This window comes from Lithobates pipiens, unplaced genomic scaffold (genome assembly GCF_037356315.1).
Source record: "Lithobates pipiens isolate NorthernLeopardFrog02 unplaced genomic scaffold, aLitPip1_a1.2 Scaffold_19, whole genome shotgun sequence".
In the NCBI taxonomy this organism is placed as follows: domain Eukaryota; kingdom Metazoa; phylum Chordata; class Amphibia; order Anura; family Ranidae; genus Lithobates; species Lithobates pipiens.
This window is the reverse complement of record NW_027507764.1, coordinates 216,907,323-216,931,613: the sequence shown is the minus strand read 5'-3', so window position 1 is coordinate 216,931,613 and position 24,291 is coordinate 216,907,323. Positions and strand designations below refer to the sequence as shown.

Genomic DNA, 24,291 nt, shown 5'->3' with positions numbered 1-24,291 from the left:
GGAGAACGCACACACAGGGGGACACTGGAGGGAGAATGCACACACACACACAGGTGGACACTGGAGGGAGAATGCACACACACGGGGACACTGGAGGGAGAATGCACACACACACACACAGGTGGACACTGGAGGGAGAATGCACACACACACACAGGGGGACACTGGAGGGAGAACGCACACACAGGGGGACAAAGCACACACAGGGGGACACTGGAGGGAGAAAGCACACACAGGGGGACACTGGAGGGAGAACGCACACACAGGGGGACACTGGGGGGAGAACGGACACACAGGGGGACACTGGAGGGAGAACGCACACACAGGGGGACACTGGAGGGAGAACGCGCACAAACAAGGGGACACTTGGGGGAGAACGCACACACAGGGGGACACTGGGGGGGAGAGCGCACACACAGGGGGACACTGGGGGGGAGAGCGCACACACAGGGGGACACTGGGGGGGAGAGCGCACACACAGGGGGACACTGGGAGGAAGAACGCACACACAGGGGGACACTGGGGGGAGAACGCACACACAGGGGGACACTGGGGGGGGAGAAAGCACACACAGGGGGACACTGGGGGGAGAACGCACACACAGGGGGACACTGGGGGGGGAGAAAGCACACACAGGGGGACACTGGAGGGAGAACGCAAACACAGGGGGACACTGGAGGGAGAACGCACACACACAGGGGGACACTGGAGGGAGAACGCACACACACAGTGGGACACTGGAGGGAGAATGCACACACACAGGAACACTGGAGGGAGAATGCACACACACAGGAACACTGGAGGGAGAACGCACACACAGGGGGACACTGGGGGGAGAACGCACACACAGGGGGACACTGGAGGGAGAACGCACACACAGGGGGGCACTGGAGGGAGAATGCGCACACACGGGGGACACTGGAGGGAGAACGCACACACAGGGGGACACTGGAGGGAGAACGCACATAGGGGGACACTGGAGGGAGAGCGCACACACACACACACACACAGGGGGACACTGGAGGGAAAACTCACACACAGGGGGACACTGGAGGGAAAACGCACACACAGGGGGACACTGGAAGGAAAACGCACACACAGGGGGACACTGGAAGGAAAACGCACACACAGGGGGACACTGGAGGGAGAACACACACACAGGGGGACACTGGAGGGAGAACGTACACACAGGGGGACACTGGAGGGAGAACGCAAACACAGGGGGACACTGGAGGGAGAACGCACACACACAGGGGGACACTGGAGGGAGAACGCACACACACAGTGGGACACTGGAGGGAGAATGCACACACACAGGAACACTGGAGGGAGAATGCACACACACAGGAACACTGGAGGGAGAACGCACACACAGGGGGACACTGGGGGGAGAACGCACACACAGCGGGACACTGGAGGGAGAACGCACACACAGGGGGGCACTGGAGGGAGAATGCGCACACACGGGGGACACTGGAGGGAGAACGCACACACAGGGGGACACTGGAGGGAGAACGCACATAGGGGGACACTGGAGGGAGAGCGCACACACACACACACACACAGGGGGACACTGGAGGGAAAACTCACACACAGGGGGACACTGGAGGGAAAACGCACACACAGGGGGACACTGGAAGGAAAACGCACACACAGGGGGACACTGGAAGGAAAACGCACACACAGGGGGACACTGGAGGGAGAACACACACACAGGGGGACACTGGAGGGAGAACGTACACACAGGGGGACACTGGAGGGAGAACGCACACACAGGGGGACACTGGAGGGAGAACGCACACACAGGGGGACACTGGAGGGAGAACGCACACACAGGGGGACACTGGAGGGAGAACGCACACACAGGGGGACACTGGAGGGAGAACGCACACACAGGGGGACACTGGAGGGAGAACGCACACACAGGGGGACACTGGAGGGAGAACGCACACACAGGGGGACACTGGAGGGAGAACGCACACACAGGGTGACACTGGAGGGAGAACGCACACACAGGGGGACACTGGAGGGAGAACGCACACAGGGGGACACTGGAGAGAGAACGCACACAGGGGGACACTGGAGGGAGAACGCACACACAGGGGGACACTGGAGGGAGAACGCACATAGGGGGACACTGGAGGGAGAGCGCACACACACACACACACACACACAGGGGGACACTGGAGGGAGAACGCACACAGGGGGACACTGGAGAGAGAACGCACACAGTTGGACACTGGAGGGAGAACGCACACACAGGGGGACACTGGAGGGAGAACGCACATAGGGGGACACTGGAGGGAGAGCGCACACACACACACAGGGGGACACTGGAGGAATAACGCACACACAGGGGGACACTGGAGGGAAAACGCACACACAGAGGGACACTGGAGGGAAAACGCACACACAGGGGGACACTGGAGGGAAAACGCACACACAGGGGGACACTGGAGGGAAAACGCATACACACAGGGGGACACTGGAGGGAAAACGCATACACACAGGGGGACACTGGAGGGAAAACGCACACACAGGGGGACACTGGAGGGAGAACGCACACACAGGGGGACACGCACACAGGAGGACACGCACACAGGGGGACACGCACACAGGGGGACACGCACACAATAGAACATGCACACAGGGGGACACGCACACAATAGGACATGCACACAGGGGGACACTCACACAGCACAGGAGGACATGCAAATAGGGGGACACACACACACAGCCAGGAGGACACTGTGGGGTGGGGGGAGAACGCACACACAGGGGGACACTGGAGGGAGAACGCACACACAGGGGGACACTGGAGGGAGAACGCACACACAGGGGGACACTGGAGGGAGAACGCACACACAGGGGGACACTGGAGGGAGAACGCACACACAGGGGGACACTGGAGGGAGAACGCACACACAGGGGGACACTGGAGGGAGAACGCACACACAGGGTGACACTGGAGGGAGAACGCACACACAGGGGGACACTGGAGGGAGAACGCACACAGGGGGACACTGGAGAGAGAACGCACACAGGGGGACACTGGAGGGAGAACGCACACACAGGGGGACACTGGAGGGAGAACGCACACACAGGGGGACACTGGAGGGAGAACGCACATAGGGGGACACTGGAGGGAGAGCGCACACACACACACACACACACAGGGGGACACTGGAGGGAGAACGCACACAGGGGGACACTGGAGAGAGAACGCACACAGGGGGACACTGGAGGGAGAACGCACACACAGGGGGACACTGGAGGGAGAACGCACATAGGGGGACACTGGAGGGAGAGCGCACACACACACACACACACACAGGGGGACACTGGAGGAATAACGCACACACAGGGGGACACTGGAGGGAAAACGCACACACAGGGGGACACTGGAGGGAAAACGCACACACAGGGGGACACTGGAGGGAAAACGCACACACAGGGGGACACTGGAGGGAGAACGCACACACAGGGGGACACTGGAGGGAAAACGCATACACACAGGGGGACACTGGAGGGAAAACGCACACACAGGGGGACACTGGAGGGAGAACGCACACACAGGGGGACACGCACACAGGAGGACACGCACACAGGGGGACACGCACACAGGGGGACACGCACACAATAGGACATGCACACAGGGGGACACGCACACAGGGGGACACTCACACAGCACAGGAGGACATGCAAATAGGGGGACACACACACACAGCCAGGAGGACACTGTGGGGTGGGGGGACCCGGGGCCCTTACATCTGTACACTCCCCGAGTCCCCCTCATCACGTGTAGCGGCCCTGGTGTCATCTGCTTCACTTACCGAGTCACCGGATGCCGATAATAGTACTTCTAACAGCGTGCTGCTCCTCATCAGCCGCTCCACTCTTCTCGTCCGTCCCAGGTGATGTCACGACGCATATAGTACAAGCACCTGGGACGGACGGGAGGGCGGAGGGGCCGGCGGGGAGCAGCGCACAGTTAGCTGTGTTATTTTCGGCATCGCGGCATGTAATTCAGCCGCTGCAAGTGGCCTCTCATGTGGCCAAGTCCGGGCCCCTAATGTCCTCGGGCCCTCGGGCGGCGCCCGAGTGACCGACTGGTCAGTCCGCCCCTGGACACCAACACTGTCCAATCCTTGTTCTCTGAAAAGCTTACTAATTGGAAAAATTCTGGACACCGTAAATAGATAATTTCCTACCTTCTTTCAAATCACAATTCACTTGCTATTTAGGAGTGTAGTATTCTATCTTATGAATACCCCCTTTACGGATAAACCCTCTAGTCTGGGCTTCCACCCTCCTCTCCTCTTAATTTTGCCCTTGTCTCCTTTTCATTTGACCCTTGTATTGTCCCCTCCCTTTTTCTTTTTACCCTCCTTTTCTTTTTACCCTGGCCTTCTTTTCTTTTCTCCCACTGCCCCCTTACCTTCTCCCCCCCCACTGCCTCATTACCTTCTCCCCCCCCCACCTGCCTCATTACCTCCTCCCCCCCCCACCTGCCTCATTACCTTCTTTTTCCCTCACTGCCACTTTCCTTCTTTTCTTCCCACTGCCCCTTTCCTTCTTTTCTTTTCCTATGCCTCTTTCCTGCAGATTATGTCCCCCCTCGCTCTTTCCTACTTTTTTTTTGTCCCCCTCCCCTATGTCTCCGGTGATTAGTGGGGGTGAAGTAGGAGAGTACATAGGTACATGCGTGTTCCCATGTATGATTGTCCAAGCATTCTATACTCTTGAAATCCATTATTTTACATTTGCACCCCAAGGAGCACACTTCAATGTCTGTTCCTTGGTTTAGTTGTTTTCATATTTTCTGCAATGATTTTACAAAAAAGTAAAAAATAAATCCGGGATACCAGGATATTTTCTGGTAGGCCGTCAGCCCTGGGGCTGCTTTTAGTTGTGGCTGCACTGTTCCGTTCTCTCCTGTGGATCACAGAGCTGGCTGGGTCTGTGTTTGCTGGCCGCACTGTAACATAGTCCCGCCACCCCCAGACCAGCTGCATGGAGGAATATAGAATGCTCTTTTCCTCTATATGCTGGCCCCCCCTGTCGATTCTCCTATCCAACTTATTTTACTGCCCCCCCGTGCTCTCTACTGCCCCCGTCCTTTCTCCCCCTGGTGCTCTCCAGCTCTCCTCATCACTCTCCAGCCCCCACCCCAGTGCTCTCCAGCCCCCCATTCTCCCCACCCCTGTTCTTTATGACCCCCTGGTGCTCTCAAACTCCACCCATCGCTCTCCAGATCCCCCAGTGCTCTCCATCCCTGTTCTTTTTGGCTCCACCCCAGCCCTCTCCACCCCTGTACTCTCCACTGCCCCTGCATTTTGCCCACACCCATCCCTGTGATCTCCACTCCCCCCTGCTCTTTGCCCCCACGCATGTGTTCTCCAACCCCACCAGTACTCTCTGCTCCCCCTTCTCTAGGAGGACAGGATGACTGGGGCCTAAAAATGAGGACGGCTGAAGGTGCAGGTGGCCAGGGACCACTCCATCTCACAGCAAACAGATCCTCTGGAAGGAGCACTGTCCCCATCCAAAATGAGAACAGACCCTGCCTGCTGCTGGCCATCATGCATATCCTGCTGGCATGCAAGGTACTGTACCGAGCATCAACAGCACACCTTCCCACAGACAGGGACTGCAGACTGGGACATGGGGTACAGGAGGGGCTGCAATGATGGGCACAGTGAGGCTGCCTTCATGGGCACAGTGAGACTGCATTCACTCACAGAAAAGCTGCATATGATGGGCACAGTAAAGCTGCATTTGGTTGGCACAGTGAGGCTGCATTTATGGGGACAGTGTGGCTGCATTGAGCTCTTGCATCAATTCTGCAGTCTCTCACTATCTCCTGTATCATGTCTGCAGTCTCTGAGGGAGTCTGGAGAGGAGTCAAGAGTGGGAGCACCGCCGGGATGGGGGTTATTGGAGAAGTCAGACTTGTGTGGACTGTGGAGAGGAGACTATAGGATAAAACCAGAGCCACCAAGTTGGAGCTGACTGACTGAGCCCTGCACAGTGCCCCTGAGAGGAGGTCAGTGAAAGTGCCGCCAGGCCAGTCGAGGGGTCACTAATGTAAGGGGGGAGTGAATACAATAATGTAAGGGGGCACTGATATAAAAGGGTTTCCCCCTTATATTAGTAACCCACTCCCCCTTACCTTAGTGTATTCTTTCTGCGGAAGGTGCCCCCCCTCATGTTCTGAGTTCCTGGGGTCCTCCTTGATTTGATGATTGACCACTTACTACTTTTAACTGGAATTTGCACACATACATATACACACACCTATATATATATATATATATATATATATATATATATATATACACACACACACACACAGATATAATATATATAGGTCTATATATATGTGTGATTTCATATATATATATATATATATATATATATATATATATATATATATATATATATATATATATATATATATATTGTGAGGGGTTAGCTCGGCAGCGGGTGTGTGTGACCCCCTGGATGGGTACACAACACAAAATCAGGCACAGCAGACAGCGTTGTAGGTGCAAAAAAACAAAAGGTGCGGTTTATTTATGCTACATGCAGTGATACATATAACAGCCAAACAAAAATAAAACATGATAATAAATCCTGGTCAGCTTGACCTCTAACTACACACCTAGATTCCCTGTCTAACACCTGGGTGCAGCCTTGTGCTGCCCCAGTCCCTGTCTATGTTGTAGGGGTTTGCCACACAGGCATTAACTCACCACACAGAACAGATCTCACACTCCCCAGTCTATACAACACAAAACTGGTTCCAGGATGGAGCATCTCCCTGAGCATGCTGGGGTTTTTTGTAGAGGTCTTAATGAGCCCACTTACTTCAGCTGGGCTCATTAACTCTTCCCCTCTAATTGTAAAAGTCTGCATAAAGCCTGAATCTAGGGCACACATATTTCCCATCCTGGATACAACCAGGTGACTTTACCTGCATGCTGCCACATACCCCCCCCTCTTGTTTCAACCTTGGGGTTGTAACACAAGCAGTCAGACACGCATGTATCCGAGACAAAGCATCCACATTCCCCATTTTAACACCAGGGCGATGCTTAACTGTAAAGTTAAATTCTTGTAGGGCCAGGAACCACCTATTTACCCTTCTATTGGTCTCCTTGTTCTGAGCCATCCACTTTAAAGGAGCGTGATCAGTCACCAGGTCAAAGTGCCTACCTAGCAGATAGTACCGAAGGGAATCTAGAGCCCACTTCACTGCTAAACATTCCTTCTCAATCGTGGCGTAATTTACCTCATGGGACTTCAACTTCCTGCTGAGGTAAATGACTGGGTGCTCTTCCCCGTTCCAGACCTGGGATAACACTGCTCCTAACCCAACGTCTGATGCATCAGTTTGTACAACAAAGTCCTTAGAGAAGTCTGGTGAGTACAACACTGGCTGGCTACATAAGGCTGTTTTTAAGGACCGAAATGCTTCTTCAGCCTCTGGGGACCATTTAACCATGACAGACTCTTTCCCTTTTGTCAGGTTGGTGAGAGGCACCGCCTGAGAAGCAAAATGGGGAATGAATCGTCGATAATAGCCAGCGATCCCCAGAAAGGCTCGTACCTGTTTCTTGCTGTTGTGACGTGGCCAACTCTGTATGGCCTCGACTTTATTTACTTGGGGTTTTATCACCCCCCTCCCAATAGTGTACCCAAGATATTTGGCCTCCTCCTGTCCAACGGTACACTTCTTTGGATTGGCCGTAAACCCAGCTTCCCGGATAGAGTCTAGGACTGCTTGTACTTTTGGCAAATGTGAGACCCAGTCTGTGCTATGGATAATCACATCATCCAGGTAAGCTGCAGCATATTTCTGATGGGGCCTCAGAATCTTATCCATTTTCCGCTGGAATGTTGCCGGTGCATTCTGTAACCCAAACGGCATTCTCTTATATTGGAATGCCCCATCTGGGGTTACAAACGCAGTTTTCTTCTTGGCCGACTCGGCCAGGGGAATTTGCCAATACCCTTTGGTGAGATCAAGAGTTGTCATATATCGGGCTGTTCCCAGCCGGTCAATCAACTCATCTATACGCGGCATGGGGTAGGTGTCAAATTTTGTAACTTTATTTAATTGTCGAAAATCGTTACAAAACCGCCAGCTCCCATCAGGTTTGGGCACTAGTACGATAGGACTGGACCAGTCACTCTGGGACTCCTCTATCACACCCAATTCCAGCATCCTCTGAACCTCCCCACGTATTGCCTCCCGTCGGGCCTCTGGTATTCTATAAGGTTTTAGTTTTACCCTTTCTCCTGGCGGGGTGATAATGTCATGCTCTACGGCAGATGTTTGTCCCGGAAGCTCAGAGAAAATCTCTTTGTTACGAAGTACAAACTCTTTAACCTCCTGTTGTTGGGGTTTCGATAAGGTGTCTGCTATTCCAACCTCAGGAACTAAGCAATCAGGCTGTACTTGTGACAAAGTCTCTGCGACTAGGGATTCCCTATCCCTCCAGGCTTTCAGCAGATTGACGTGATAGATCTGCTCCGGCTTTCGCCTTCCTGGCTGTCTAACCCTGTAGTTCACCTCACTAATTTTCTCAATTACTTCATATGGACCTTGCCATTTGGCCAGAAATTTGCTTTCAACCGTAGGGACTAGCACCAAGACCCTATCCCCCGGGGAAAAAGTACGGGTCTTGGCCCCACGGTTGTACACTCTCTGCTGTGCTAACTGCGCTTGGGTTAGATGTTCCTTTACAATTGGCATTACCTGTGCAATTCTATCTTGCATCAGGGCGACATGCTCAATCACACTCCTGTGAGGAGAACTCCCACTTTCCCAAGTTTCCTTGGTGATATCCAGCAGCCCTCTTGGGTGTCTCCCATAGAGCAACTCGAAGGGTGAGAAACCTGTAGAGGATTGGGGTACCTCCCTAATGGCAAACATCAGATAGGGTATTAGACAGTCCCAATTATTTCCATCTCTATCCACCACCTTCTTTAACATTTGTTTTAGGGTTTTGTTGAATCTTTCAACCAACCCATCTGTTTGGGGGTGATACACAGATGTACGCAATTGTGTCACTTTGTACAACTTGCATAATTCTTTCATAACCCGGGACATAAAGGGTGTACCTTGGTCCGTAAGCAGTTCCTTACAAATACCCACGCGGCTAAAAACAAGAGATAGCTCTTTGGCTATGGTTTTGGCCGAGGTATTTCGAAGAGGAATTGCTTCCGGATAACGGGTGGCATAGTCCAATATAACCAAAATGTACTGATGCCCCCTGGCGGACTTCATTATCGGACCTACCAAATCCATTGCGATCCTTTCAAAGGGGACCTCAATGATAGGAAGAGGTACCAGCGGGTTACGGAAATGTGGCATAGGTGCCGACTTCTGACACACCGGGCAGGAGGAACAATAATTTTCTATTTCCTTCATAACCCCAGGCCAATAGAATCTCTGCAATATCCTCTCTCTGGTTTTCTCTGTCCCCAGATGACCTCCCAGAATGTGCCCATGGGCCAATTCTAACACCAACTTCCTGTAAGGTTTGGGCACTACAAGTTGCTCAATGGTTTCTTCTGCCCTTTGAGCCACTCGATACAGCAGGTCCCTTTCCATAGTGAAGTAAGGATAAGTGCAAGTCATATACGGGTTCACTAACTCGCCATCTATTTTCACCACATTTTCCCGTGCCTTTATTAGGGCGGGGTCTTTTAACTGTTCTGTGGCAAAATTTTCCCGGTGAACCTCAAGATCCGAAAACTCCACAGACGGCATGTTTTCATCTGAGGATGTTGGCTCCTCCCCAGTTTCTCGAGTTTCCCCTGCCAATACCGACAAGGGAAATTCAGGAGAGTCCTCACCACTCCCAGAGGAATTCTGGTCATCTTCCTGGTTTATAGGGGCACCAGTGGGGGGCTCAGGACAATCCCAGAGTTCCCAGAATTTTGGAAAATCCCTTCCCACAATAGCATCATGTGGTAAGTGAGACACTAACCCCACCTGATGAGAGAGGTTACCTTTGGGGGTCTCAAAAAACACTGAAGTTACAGGATACTCTCGGGTGTCCCCATGCACACAAATAACAGCCACCCTGTTCTTCCCAGAGACCTCTGTAGTAACTAATTCAGCTTTTATCAATGTTACCAGGCTACCTGAATCCAGCAACACATCAACATTTCTACCATTAATACACATTTTACATAAATGTTTCTCAGGTCCCCGAGTGGCAGTGCATGCAACTGTCGCAAACAGCGACTGACGTCTCTCCCTTACAAAGTCACATTGCATAGGCTCATCCACAACGGGGCAATTGGCTGCAATATGTCCCTCTTGCCGGCAGCGGTAGCAAATAATCTTTTTCGCTGCCTCTTGCAGCATGGGCTTCCTGGGCTGCTCCCGCCAGACCTTAGGTAGAACTCCCACCCTCTCACTCTCTCCACCCTCACCCCTTGGAGTCATCTTACCCGCCACTGGAAATGATCTGGTCTTAGGGTGGAAAGTCCGTGAGTCCCTGGAAGAGGTGGTCAGGTTCTCTGTAGCCAAGTACCTCTCAACCAGATCCACAAGTTTATTTGCATTTTCTGGGTCTCCATGGCTTACCCATTTTTGGATGGCAGTAGGAAGAGCTCTCAGGAAACGATCCATAACAACACGTTCCACAATGTTTGGTGCGGTCAAAGTCTCTGGCTGCAGCCACTTCCTGCTCAGGTGAATGAGATCATACATTTGAGACCTGGGGGGTTTTCCAACCTGAAAAGTCCAATTATGCACACGCTGAGCCCGGACGGCCAGGGTGACACCCAGCCGTGCCAATATTTCTGTTTTTAGCACCACATAGTCTTTTGCTTGGTCAGGCTCTAGGTCATAATAAGCTTTCTGCGATTCCCCAGTTAACAGAGGGGCCACCAGTCCAGCCCATTGCTCCTTAGGCCACTTTTCCCTTTCAGCAGTCCTTTCAAATGTGGTCAAAAACACCTCCGGATCATCCTCTCCAGTCATTTTTGTCAATAAACGGCTCACACCAAAGGATGCGGTATTATTGTAACCACTTGCTTCATTGGTTTGCGGAAGTTGCTGTATTAATGTCTCTATTTTCTGTTGAAAATTCTGCTCTTGTTTCTGCAATAGGTCTATAAAGCGGGCTTCAGATTGCTGCTGTGCTTGTTGCTGAGCTTCCAGGCTCTGCTGGTGAGCTTTCTGCTGGGCTGCAAGGCTCTGTTGTTGAGCTGCAAGGCTCTTTTGTAAAGCTGCATTTGTTTGCTGCTGATTTGCATTTGCTTGCTGCTGGTTTGCATTTGCTAGAGCCAGCTGTCTCAGTATCTCCTCCATGCTGGCCTTTTAAAAAAAATTGAAAAAAAAAACTGCCAAAATTCTCCACCAACTGTGAGGGGTTAGCTCGGCAGCGGGTGTGTGTGACCCCCTGGATGGGTACACAACACAAAATCAGGCACAGCAGACAGCGTTGTAGGTGCAAAAAAACAAAAGGTGCGGTTTATTTATGCTACATGCAGTGATACATATAACAGCCAAACAAAAATAAAACATGAAAATAAATCCTGGTCAGCTTGACCTCTAACTACACACTTAGATTCCCTGTCTAACACCTGGGTGCAGCCTTGTGCTGCCCCAGTCCCTGTCTATGTTGTAGGGGTTTGCCACACAGGCATTAACTCACCACACAGAACAGATCTCACACTCCCCAGTCTATACAACACAAAACTGGTTCCAGGATGGAGCATCTCCCTGAGCATGCTGGGGTTTTTTGTAGAGGTCTTAATGAGCCCACTTACTTCAGCTGGGCTCATTAACTCTTCCCCTCTAATTGTAAAAGTCTGCATAAAGCCTGAATCTAGGGCACACATATTTCCCATCCTGGATACAACCAGGTGACTTTACCTGCATGCTGCCACAATATATATATATATATATTTATGGTGAAGAGCCCTCTGACCGATACGGACAAGGATGATAGACAAGGACAACATAAACTCGCTACCTGAAATGGACCTGAAAGTGTGCCCTGGTCTAACGTACGGTATACCAAAATAAGGGGGCATACCTTAAAATGAAATAAATATGAAATGGGTGAAATGAGTACTCATATGAGGAGTATGCTAGAGTGAAGGCCTGATAAAAGGGGACGGGTGGGCGGGTATCGCGCACCGGAACCGACGAGGAAGATGGGCGAACGGCAGGTTATATACACCACCGGGCTCCTCCCATAATTTCAGGCCACCATACTGGCCTTTCTATTTATGGTGAAGAGCCCTCTGACCGATACGGACAAGGATGATAGACAAGGACAACATAAACTCGCTACCTGAAATGGACCTGAAAGTGTGCCCTGGTCTAACGTACGGTATACCAAAATAAGGGGGCAAAACACTCAGGTAGGGGATGTATTTTATTGAACCAAGACTGTTACTGGGTAAGTTTGACAAAGGCCTGGGCCATCTCAACTTGCGGATTGGGTACGTAACGGGCAAAACAGGAGGACTTCCATCTACCCAACTTTTTGATAACGTGGACCGGGACCCCTTGGCGGGAGGCCGTTGAAGCTGCCCCGATGCGAAACGAATGTCCCGAGTAGTGTGCGGGATTGAGGTGAAGGATGCCCAGGAGTATCCTGACATGCTCCATGAACTGGGCTGCGTTGAGAGGTTTGGAGTGAAAGGGGAGAAGTGGGCCAGTTCCTGGTTGATCGGCCAAAAGGGTCAGCAAGCGGGTGAGGACAGCAACCGGACACCAGCGGTTGTGGGTTTTATAGAGATGTATGTCCGTACCTGGGCCAAGCTGCTGTGTCTTTGAGACCGCTAAATGTAGGATGAAATGGTCCTCAAACCTAACTAGATGGTGCTTGCACAGCATACGTGCCGAGGGGCCACTGCAGGTAAACTCGCCTGGCCGCAAGAAGCCGTAGAAGGCCAGGTGTATGGCTGCTTGCAGGACGACACTGTCATGGAGACCGAAAGGTGAGGAGGCCAGAACGTCTGACATGTCCCTGAACACTTCGCCCGTGATAGGCAGCCGTTTGATGCTGGAAACCGGCCGACGTTTCTGAATGCCGCGCATGAGTGCCCGGACGGCGTGAAAGGTGAATAAGGAGGGCTTGGAAGGGTCCTGGAGGGACGTGAAGTGTTGTACCCCGGCCAAGTACAATCGGATTGTGTTGAAAGACAATGCCAAGTCCGAATGGCAGTAGGAAAGGAAGGCAAGGACTTGCTTGACCCGGGAGGTCTCTGTATTGTGGGATGATATGAAGCGAGTAAAGGCCCTCCAGGCCGACTGATAGGCCTTGCGGGTATTGTCTGAGAGGGAGTGATCAATAAGTTGAGTCGCTGCTGACAAGTGCGGGGCTAATCCAATGTCAGTTGAGACCAGTCCGGGATAGCTGCAGAAGTTGGTCCGGCTCCGGGCACCTGATCAAAAAACGAAACAAAGTTAAAGCGGGAGAGGGCATCCGCCGCCTGATTGAATTTGCCGGGGACAAAAGAACAATGAAGGTTAAACTGAAACAATAATGAGAGCTGGGTCAGTCGCCGCAGGAAGGACATAATCTGTAGAGATCTGGACCTGCCTTTATTGACAATCTCCGCAGTGGCCAGGTTATCTGTAGAAAAGACCACCGTCTGGCCTGACCAGCTGCGGCCCCAGGTGTGTGCAGCGGCTACAATGGGATATAGCTCGAACAGGGAGGACGTCTCAGTGAAGCCAGGAATAGCCAGTATCTGTGGAGGCCAGGGGGCTGCGAGCCAGAGGTTGCCAAAAATAGCCGCAAAGCCCGTGGAGGCCGCCGCGTCGGTCACCACCCGAGGTGAAAGGGCGGACACGGAGGGGACGAACAGGGACACTCCGTTCCAGGAGGACAGGAATTCCTCCCACATGGCTAGGTCTGCAATAGCCGCGGAATCCAGGTTGAGTACTTGCTCCGGATCCTGAGAGTGGGATAATAAGGCCAGCAGGCGTGACACGAACGAGCGCCCCTGGGGGATGATGCGCATAGCAAAATTGAGCATACCAAGAAGGGACTGGAGCTGTCTCTTGGTACAAGTCCTGGCATGAGTAAAGTCCCTCAGGACCGTCCTGATGCGGGTCAGTTTATCCGGGGGAAGGCTGGCCTGCATAGTGTTAGTGTCTAGGCTGACCCCGAGAAAGGTGATAGCCTGCGACGGACCCTCCACCTTGTGCTCGGCAATGGGGACATTAAGGTTATTGAAGACTCCCCTCAACTTAGCCAGATCTTGTGGGGGAGAGCCGGGCGGCTCTATCAGCAGGAAGTCATCCAGATAATGAATGACTTCCCGACACTGGGCTACGTGTAACAAGATCCAAGCAAGAGCCTGTGCGAAGGTGTCGAAGAGCCAAGGACTACTCTTGGACCCGAACGTGAGCTTAGTGGCAAAGTAGTACTGCTGCCTCCACTTGATTCCATGCCAGCACCAGAGGGAAGGATGGATAGGAAGAAGTTTAAAAGCATTTGAGATGTCGGCCTTGGAGAGCCAGGTACCTGTGCCTGTCTTAAGAATGGCCTGGATGGCCATGTCTACTGATGCATATTTAAGGGAGAACTCCTCAGAGGGAATAAGGGAATTGAGGCTGGGAACCGTGGAGGAATGAGGCGCTGACAAATCATAAACCAATCTGAGTTTATTAGAGAACTTGCCCTTGACAAGCCCAATAGGGCTGACTCGCCAGGTGACGAATGGGGGCTGTACGAAAGGGCCGATGACAAAGTCCTGATCTAGTTCAGATTGTAGCAGTTGGTCGATGGCTAGCTCATCCGTGGCTGCTGAGCGGAGGTTCTGGCATTCGTGTGTGACGTGAGGGAGAGATATAAGTCCAGTGTGAAAGCCTTCCGTGAAGCCCTGGACGAGGAAGGTGGACAGTGAGGGGGTAGGGTGGCTGGATAGGTAGACGCTAAGCCATGACACATTGAGCCGGCTTAGTCAGGACCTTTTGAGCTGCTTGATCTCGCACATGAGCCGGGGGTGAGCTCTATGACATTGAGTGCACACATGGAGCAGCCTACACTGGCTGAAATTACACGACCCACTGTTATAATTATTGCAGATTGAAGCACCGCCCATGGTCTTAACTGGGCGCCCTAGCTTATCGGTCTGTGGCGGGCGAGCTGGCGCTTGCGGGCCCTGAGCGGTCCCCGAGGTAGATGGGCCGACGAAGGGCGGGGCTGCCACTGAGGTAGCGCACCAGGCCGCAGTATGTGTTGCTGACTGGCAGATTGCACACAGAGGGGACCGAAGCCCCGCGAAGTGGCGGCAGAACAGTTCTGTGTCCATGGTGCTCCAATCCGTAGGGGTCTGGAACTGGGAGAGCCTGGCGGCTGCTTTAGCGGAGAAGGATCGGTGGTAGTCATAAAATGAAAATCCGCCGTACTTGTAGCCCAGGTCAACTACCACATGGAGGTACCGATCCAGCTCCTCCCTCCTGGCAGGGGAGGCTGAGCAAATGATGTCCCTCATCATGCCAAAGGCTAAGGTAAACTCAGTGACAGAGAGTTTTCTATCTAATCTGGGGTCCTTAGCTTTGAGGACCACTGATACGTCCCCCCAAGTATAGGCCTTATTCTCTGCCAGCTCATGAATTGAGATCAGCAGGGAAGCCAAATTGACGTCCTTTCCCTCTAAGATGTCCTTCCTGATGTTTGCTGACACCAAATGAGATGGGTACACTATTGGTGCAGCTCCGGGGATACCTGCAGGAGGGCTCACAACTGGCAGGGATGCTGGTACAGGCGGAGAAACAGAGGGTTGGGTCTCGAGGAGGGCCACTCGGCCCTGCAGATCTGTCATTGAGGTCGTGATGGATGACACCAGGGTGTGGAGCTGGGAGATAGAAGAGGCGATGGAGCCTAAGGAGGCCTGCTGAGTAGAAGCCTCCACCGCCGCGGGAGGAGGAAACAGGAGCCGGAAAAGCTCTGCCTTTCTGGCTGTCGCTGAAAAGGGCACACCCCTGCGTCTCAGCTCGAGTGTTAGCCTGGGAATGGTCCAAGCTCTGAAGGCCCTTTGGCTGCCATTCTCTGAACCGGATGGAGACAATGGAGCCGTGAGGTCCTCGCTGCCGGCCTGGGACATGGTGGCGGAATTTGGGTCTGACGAGGCCACAAGCCCTCTGATGCGGGTCTTTCTCCTAATACGGACCTATAAGGGGTGACATGGATTACAACTGGTTGGAGACTCCTAAAGAAATACCTGTTTCAAAGAAGGCAGCTTTGCTGAAGGGCATTTTCCCCGCTAGATGATTATGCTTACCTAAGGAGGCCCCGTCTGACCAGGTGCAGGCTGGACCTACTGAACTCGACTGACCTGAGGAGATGAAGGTGAAGTTTGTTTGAGACTCCCACCTGACGAAGGCTAGCTAACAGTGGAGGTGAGACGTCACACATGAGATAAAATGACACCAAAGAAGGAAAAAAAAAAAAAAATTTCTCTTTCCCCCCCCCCTGAATCGCCCCCCCCTTTTTTTTTTTTTTTTTTTTTACCCCCCCCCCTTTTTTTTTTTTTTCTCTTCTTCCCCTTTCTTTTTTTTTTTTTTTTTTTTAGTGAAATGAGGCTGACGAGCAAGGGCCCCCGATAAGAATCCAACGTTGAAGAATCAACTGGACTAGAAGCGGGAAGTGATACGTGACCGTGAAATGAATGAATCTGCCATGACAGAGATCCGAATCGCCATGCCACAAACTTGCGACCGAGCACGAAACGGAACCTGGAGCATGTACTGAAATGAGGCCATTCCTGGGGCACGCCGGGACGAATTGGTCCATGAACATGACTATTCGTACCGGGACGTGATAGGTGAAATGAAATGAAACCCATGACAAAGACTGGAATCAGAAGACGAGCCCATGCACCTAACAAACGAATCCCGTCTTTGGAGCATGTACTGAAATGAGGCGTAGCAGCTGGGCACACCGGAACGAATCGGTGCATCAAATAAATGCAACAAGATTCGAATCGGAGTGTAATAAGTGACAGAAATGATATCCCATGACAGAGACAAGATTCAACGACTGGACTGATGGTAGCAAATAATGAATCCGTCTCTGGCGCATGTACTGAAATGAGGCGTAGCAGCTGGGCACACCGGAACGAATCGGTGCATAAAATAAATGCAACAAGATTCGAATCGGAGTGTAATAAGTGACAGAAATGATATCCCATGACAGAGACAAGATTCAACGACTGGACTGATGGTAGCAAATAATGAATCCGTCTCTGGCGCATGTACTGAAATGAGGCGTAGCAGCTGGGCACACCAGAACGAATCGGTGCATAATAACATGCGACAGGATCCGAATTGGAGTGTAATAAGTGACAGAAATGATGTCCCATGACAGAGACAGGATTCAACGACTGGACTGTAGGTAACCAAAGAATCCGTCTCTGGAGCATGTACTGAAATGAGGCGTAGCAGCTGGGCGCACCAGGACGAATCGGTGCATAGAGGAATGCGACAGGATTCGAATTGGAGCGTAATAAGTGACAGAAATGGTATGCCATGACAAAGACAAGAATCAGGGACCGAGCGTGAACCTGCAAGTGATTCAGTCTCTGGAGCATGTACAGAAATGAGGCCGAACCCTGGGGCACTTCAAAGCGAATCGGTGCACCAGCGGTGCGACAGGATTCGCGACGGAGCGCGACTAGTGACAGAAATGATATTGGAGCAGCAGAAATGACTGGGACTGAAATGTTTGAACGAGGTGAAATGAGACACATAACATAATTGCAAGAAATGAAGAGACATATTCGAACTGGAGCAGAGCAAGCGAAACGTGCGGACTGATTGCCTTGTCGTAACAAGCAGTCGGCTGTGGGTCGAACGATTCGACCGCTACAATAGAAATGCACGGGCAGTCGAACGGTTTCGAATGCCGTAGCTGCGAATGAATCGCCTGACGTGGCGTAATCGAATGTGTCGAATGATGACAACGCCTACATCGAAAGTAGCATACAGTGACAAGCGTACGAGGCCACCGAAACATTCGATATGACAGAACCGAGCGGCTCGTGCGTACAAGCATAATGACGGTACATCGAGAACATAATGAAAAGAGGGTGCCGAAGCCCTACCTGCGACAGCCGGCCCGAGCGACAAATTCGATGGGTACGACGTCGACGAACCTACGGACGCTGATGGACGAGACGGGATTGTCGAATTGAAGACGAAAAATGCGGGAACCGCCGAACAGGCTCGCTGCGTCTGCTCTGGATAGTCGGCCCTTGATATCTGACGTATCAGGTATCGCGCACCGGAACCGACGAGGAAGATGGGCGAACGGCAGGTTATATACACCACCGGGCTCCTCCCATAATTTCAGGCCACCATACTGGCCTTTCTATATATATATATATATATATATATATAATACACTCTTCATCAAATGCGCTTTAAAATGTATGGTTTTCCCTTTCATGAACAAGAAAATAATGACGTTATGCTGTTGGGCTGGTATAATAATGCTGTGGGGCTGGTATGAAATTTTTTCCAGGGCTGGTTTTTATTCCCAGTCTGGCCCTGGCCATTGGAGTACAGTGACCTCATTGTCCAGTAGTGAGATGATTTGAGCTTTGTGACATGGTGCATTATCCTGCTGGAAGGAGCCATCAGAAGATGGGAACACAGTAGTCATAAAGAGATGGACATGTTCAGCAACAATACTCAGGTAGGCCGTGGTTGTTAAACCATGCTCATTTGGTACTAAGGGGCCCAAAATGTGCCAAGAAAATATTCCCAACACCATTACACCATCACCACCAGCCTGGACCGGTGATGCAAGGCAGGATGCCGCATACACACGAGCGGAATTTCCGACAGAAAAAGTCAGACAGGAGCTTTTCATCATATATTCCAATCGTGTGTATTCCCGGAATCTGATTTTTTACATCAAAAATTTTGACTGACCTAGAAAGAGAATATGTTCTATATTTTTCCAACAGAACCAATTCCTATCGGGAAAACCACTCGTCTTTATGCTCTTCCAGCATACCAAAAACGGCTACTGGCTATTGAACTTCCCTTTTCTAGTCCCGTCGTACATCACTGTGTTCTGGGCGGCCAGAATTTGGTGTGATCGTGTGTATGCAAAACAGCTTCAGCAGAATTCTGTCGGGAAAAAATCCTCAGGAGTTTATTCCGATGGGAAAACCGGTCGTGTGTACAGGGCATGAGTTTGCTGTTCCTAGCTAACAGGAGTGACACCCGGTGTGGTCTTCTGATGCTGTAGTTCATCTGCTTCAAGGTTCGATATGTTGTGTGTTCAGAGATGGTATTCTGCATACCTTGGGTGTAACGAGTGCTTATTTGAGTTTGTTGCCTTTCTATCATCCGGAACCCGGCTGCCCATTCTCCTCTGACATCAACAAGGCATTTTCCTTCACACAACTGCTGCTCACTGGATATTTTCTCTTTTTCAGACCATTCTCTGTAAACTCCAGAGATGGTTGTGTATGAAAATTCCAATAGATCCGCAGTTTTAGAAATACTCAGACCAGCCCGTCTGGCACTGACAACCATGACACGTTCAAAGTCCCTTAAATCCCCTTTCTTCCCCATTCTGATGGTCAGTTTGAACTTCAGCAAGTCATCTTCAACACGTCTAGATGTCTAAATGCATTGAGTAGCTGCCATGTGATTGACCAATCAGCAATTTGTGTTACCAATCAATTGAACAGATGTACCTAATAAAGTGGTCAGTGAGTGTATATTATCCTGTCATTTGTATACTAGCAAAGTAAAATGCCCACGTGACAAAAGCTTATTTACAATGCACCAAATAATTTTCTTAAAAATGTAGTGAATACATCTTTTTTTTTTAACATGAGTTCTTTTTATTGAAAAAAGGAGGTACGGTACATACAGAAAAAAAAAATGTTGTCTTCATCAAATCTTATGATAATCACAGGTGCACTCATCATACACAATGTATATACATGTCTCGCATAAATATTTAAGTCAGTACACGGTATGGAATTGTTACCGGATCCAGATCATCCCCTCCAGAAATCCACCCACCCCTCCCCTCCCCATCCCTACCCGCCCATACCCAACTCTTCTGCTAAGTCCTATCAAACAGTACCAAACAATACTCATCAAGGGACTGATTAAGCTATGCATGTTGCAGAGTTTTTAAGCCACCTGTCCCAGATCCTCTCATATTTGGAAGGGCATCCCCTATGGATGTATATAAGTTTCTTAAAAGGCAAGACACCATTGATGTCCCCAAGCCATTGGGAGACCGTTGGAGGGTCAGATCTCATCCAGACTCTGGCAATCATTTTCCGTGTAGAAAATAGGGTTTTGTGTAAAAATATTTTAGTGTATTTGTTCAAAGCCGTGTCCGGGAAAATACCCAGAAGACACAGCTTCGGCTGAAGTGTAACGGGGGAATCCATCGTATCATGGAGAAACCTCACCACCTGGGACCAATACGCTTGAATTTTAGGACATTCCCAGAGAAGATGAAAAAAGGTGCCAGATGCACGCGCACACATGGGGCAAGTGCCAGGGCACGCGCGCCTGTACCTGGAGACCGTGAGCGGCGTGAGATACGCTTTGTGTGTTATGAAAATTTGAGTTAGCCGGTCAGAAAGTTTGGGCGAAACTAGTTTACAGGTTTCCAACGCATCACTCCATTCATCATCAGTGATAGGCCCCAACTCCCCCACCCACCTATTTTTAAGTGTGAAGGCAGCTACAGTCATGGAAGGAAGTGATAGCATAGCGTAAAATTGTGAAATTAATTTTTTGGGATCTGGGTTTTTAATTGCCGCCATCAATGGATTGGGGGGTACAGATGGGTCATCCAGGGGGAATTGGGCACGGTAGGCATGTCGAATCTGCAGGTATCTGTAATAAAAGTGATTCGGGAGCCCGTATTCCGCCTGTAGGGCAGGAAAGGATTTCAGTGTGCCATCAGTAAGCATGTGAGACATGTAAAATATGCCCTTCCCGCACCATGATCCGCTATCCACAATCCGTCTGAATTCTGGGAGACACCAATTATGCCATATGGGGGTGTATTCATGCAGGGACGGAAGGCACAGCTTCAAAGAGGCAATTCGCCACACCCTCCTATAATGGTAAAGAAGAGATGTGGCAGACTCCCTCCCCCCTCCCCCCTCCGGCCCCCCAACAATCGCCACCATTGGGTCTGAGGTAGGCCTGATCCATGACGGGCACAAAAAGTGTAAGAACCTGTCTTTGTCTGTTTTATCTATATGGAACATTTGCGACAATTGAGAAGCTATATAATAGACATTAAAGTCCGGCATTGCCAGTCCCGCTAGGTCAGTGGGTTGTTGTAATTTTTGCCATGCAAGTTTGTGCCTACTATTACCCCACACAAAGGGTTTCAACAGGGCCTCCATCACCTTAAAATGTTTAAGGACCAGGTAGACGGGGGAGTGCCAAAGCATGTACAAAATTTTGGGAAGGAGAACCATCTTAATCAGATTTGTACGCCCCATAACCCCCAAGGGAAGGCGTGCCCAAAGCTGCGTCTTCTGTTTAATCAGGTCAAGCAAAGGAGTTATGTTAAGTTTAATATAATCTGACGGGGATCTGGAAGTCATGATGCCAAGATACTTAAGCGTGTCCACCCTCTGCAAAGGAAGCAGAGCTCTGTCTCTAGGGGGCGGGAAACTGTCCAGGGGTAAAATCTGTGACTTGTCCCAGTTAATTTTAAGACCAGAAAACTTGCCAAAGTCTTCTATCAGTGTCAAAGCAAGGGGGAGTGATTGATCCGAATCGTTTAGGTACAGTAGAGTATCATCAGCATAGGTGCTGATCTTCTCCATTATCCCACCCCTACACAAACCCACTATGCCCACGTGCTCACGTATTGCCATAGCCAATGGCTCTGCCGCCAAAGCATACAGCAAGGGCGACAAGGGGCACCCCTGTCTAGTACCTCTAGACAGGGGAAACTGCTCAGAGGGCCAGCCATTCGCCAAGACCTGATAAAGCAGTTGGATCCACCTAATAAATTTAGGCCCTATACAAAACCGAGCCAGGCAGGTCCATAGGTATCTCCACTCAACAGAATCAAAAGCCTTGGCGGTGTCCAAGGCGACTATTATCCTAGAGCCGGGATCGTCATGGGGACTCTGGAGATTAATAAATAGTCTGCGGAGGTTAAACGACGTGTTCCTACCGGGCATGAATCCTGCTTGATCCACAAGGATCAGCGAGAGGATTACTTTATTAAGTTGGATGGCAAGAATCTTAGCAAGTATCTTAACATCTACCTGCAGCAGGGAAATAGGGCGATAAGATTCCGGGAGATGTGGGTCCTTTCCAGGTTTAGGGATTAACACAATAGTCGCCTCCGTCATAGACATTGGAAGTTCGGCGTGCTGAAATATGGACTCATAGATTGCTAGCAGCTTAGGGGCCAGTAATTCTATGTAAGCAGAGTAAAATTCTATCGGTAAGCCATCTGAGCCCGGGGCCTTGGATGACGGGAATGTAGCAATAGCTGAAACTATTTCGTCCTGAGTCAGAGGTGCCTCCAGCCCAGAGACCTGTTCCTCAGTCAATTGGGGGAACTACAGTCCATTCAAGAAAGATTCCATCAGGGAGGGGTTGGCCGAGGCAGTAGAGGTGTATAGAGAGGTAAAGAAGTCACAAAACATCTGGGTGACCCGTATAGGATCAGTCTCAAGTACACCCTGTGACGAGCGGAGGGAGATCACCAGAGGGGGTCTCTCCTCACCATGAACTAAATAAGCCAATAGTTTCCCCGCTCGCTCACCATGCTCAAACGACCTCTGCCTGAGAAAGAACAGCTTCTGTTTGGATTTTTCATAAAGCAATAGGTCAAGTGTTCTGGAGCAAAGCCTAAGACTATCTGCCTTTTCTGCCGAAGAGTCACGTATAAAATCCTGTTCCATTGTCTGAAGAGTATGTGTTGCCTCAGCTACATTAGCAGCAGAAGATCGCTTTACCCGGTTAATTTGGGTCTGCAAGGTCATTCTAGCATGAAGTTTGAAAGCCTCCCAAACTACGTATGGTCGGGCCGATCCCTCGTTAGTCTCAAAAAAAGCCTGCCATCCCGATTCAAGATCCCCATCGTCAGGAAGGAGAGTTAACCAGAAGGGATTAAGGCGCCAAGTCGTCAGGGGGTGAGTATGCCGTAGGGAGAGCGTCGCCCAGTAGGGACAGTGGTTAGAGAGCGATCTGGGGTACAGGCCCACATCTGCAAGTCTAGGCAGGAGGGATGTGGAGAAGAATATAAGGTCTATGCAGGACATAGAGTGATGAGTAGCAGAGAAACATGTGAAAACGCGTTGAGTTGGATGCCTAGTTCTCCACGAGTCCATCAGGTGGAAATCGCGGAGAAGTCTGGCAAACCTGGTCAGAGAGGGGCACGGGGTGCCTCGAGAGGGGCCCGCCATCCTATCTAGAGACCTGTCTAACACATTATTAAAGTCCCCCATCCACACCACTGAGGCGGCGGGATGAAGAGCCATATAATTGAATCCCTCTGACAGTACACCAAACTGGAATGGTGGGGGCACATAAAAAGCCATTATAAGAAACATATCTCCATGCAGTTTTGCCTTTAGAAATACAAATCTACCCAATGGGTCGATGACCGAATCCTCGAGCTCAAAGTGCGTGTGTTTGGCTATCAGGAGGTAGACACCCCTGGAATGGGTAGTATGAACAGAATGATACCCCCAGCCTATCCAAGGACGCCGGAGCGCCCTGAGCATAGGACCCTCGGCATGTGTTTCAACTAAGGCCACTAGATCTGCCTTCATTTTTTTGAGCTGCCCGAAAACGGCTGACCGCTTAATAGGGTCCCCTAGTCCCCTCACGTTCCATGTGAGAAATTTCAGTGTGGCCATGGGTGCGTATTAGTCAGTAGTGAGACTCCAGGAGACAGATCAACCCACAAGGTCAGAGCAGCCAAGACCCGCCCCTCCCAAATAAAGGAGGGCCCCGCCCCCCCTGCCAGACATACATTGTACCATAGAAAACAATCATAGTAAAACTCAGAAAAAACTTGTTTACCCCATGAAAACCATACATCCCCCCTCCCCGCCCTGCACTGGCCCCAATTAGTGCGGGCATTGACCCCAAACTGCCAACAGGGCATAAACAGTGTCCAACTCGGAAAGGAACAACGCCGCAACTGGGAGTCACCTATAGAGTCAGCAGGAGAAAAAAACAAGGCGTTATGGCGGTTGTCCCAGTCCGAGAGGTGCATAGTAAAACGTTGGGCGAAACTTCGCTGTATTATGTGACACTATAGGACTGTG

At 50.9% G+C, this 24,291-nt stretch overlaps 1 pseudogene; it reads right to left on the bottom strand.

The window, feature by feature from the left end:
- The window catches only part of LOC143998044 (protein spinster homolog 1-like), a 101,521-nt pseudogene extending 79,162 nt beyond the window's left edge, over positions 1-22,359 (bottom strand).
- Positions 22,360-24,291: the final 1,932 nt, after the last annotated feature.